General features: G+C 39.6%; 1 protein-coding gene across 1 annotated transcript in view; it reads left to right on the top strand.

Moving 5' to 3' along the window:
• LOC112548818 (complement component receptor 1-like protein) overlaps positions 1 to 868 on the top strand; it is a gene marked incomplete at its 5' end in the record, with an annotated part of 12,605 nt that overhangs the window by 10,206 nt on the left and 1,531 nt on the right. The gene's annotated exons all lie outside the window — the stretch shown is intronic.

Here is an 868-nt window from a genome sequence, read left to right on the forward strand (position 1 = left end):
AAAAAATGAAAAACTAATGTCGTTTTAATCCCCTAGTTCACTAGTTTGAATAGTTTACTATTCAATCCCCTAGTTTACTAGTTGAATAACATGTAATGATTTGGTTTTTTAAATTAATAGCAATACATGTTTGGGCTAAGAGAGAGGAAGATCCAGTGGGTCTTTTCTGTCTTTGTAAGATCAAGGTGGTTTACTTATGTCCGCCATCTAGCACTTTGCTTAGCTAGCTGGGAAAGCCACAGTCATTTGAGGCACCACTGTTACTCCCTGGAAAATAATTTCCCACCTACTATTGCATATCTTCTTCTTTTTTCTTTTTTTTCATTTGAGTCCCTTTAATGATTCTACTTGAATTTTCTGTTCTGAATTTTAAGTTCTGAAATGCTTTTATTCAGAATTTTTTGCGGGGGTTCAACCATTATTTTGCTCATTCTTTGCACCGTAGGTTTAGGCAATGATCTACAGATGTGCTGGGAGAAAATCTAGCTTGAGTACTGAAAAACATGAAAATATAAAAATACAAAGAGCGGTAGTCATGGTGGATGTGCTAATCTAATGCGCGTTGAACCAAAATGTTCTGGAGGCTTTGCAAGGGCCTGAGGCAGATCTAAGTGTCAAAGAGCATAGGTGGTGGTCTCTGTACTTCGTAGTGAGGCTTCTTTCTGAATCTGTGGATCCTGACAGTGCTGTGCACAGTATTGTCAGGGGCTTGGCAATACTCTGGCCTATTTCCAAGGCCCATCATGAAATGCACTTCCTATCCAGTGTGATTCTTCCTTGAAAGAAAGTAACCTTTCTTAAAACGCTGGCATCCAACTTTGGACAGATGACCCCTCGCCTGTGCAGTGCCCTGAATGAAGTAGGGAAA

Source organism: Alligator sinensis, unplaced genomic scaffold (genome assembly GCF_000455745.1).
Source record: "Alligator sinensis unplaced genomic scaffold, ASM45574v1 scaffold2111_1, whole genome shotgun sequence".
Taxonomy (NCBI): Eukaryota; Metazoa; Chordata; order Crocodylia; family Alligatoridae; genus Alligator; species Alligator sinensis.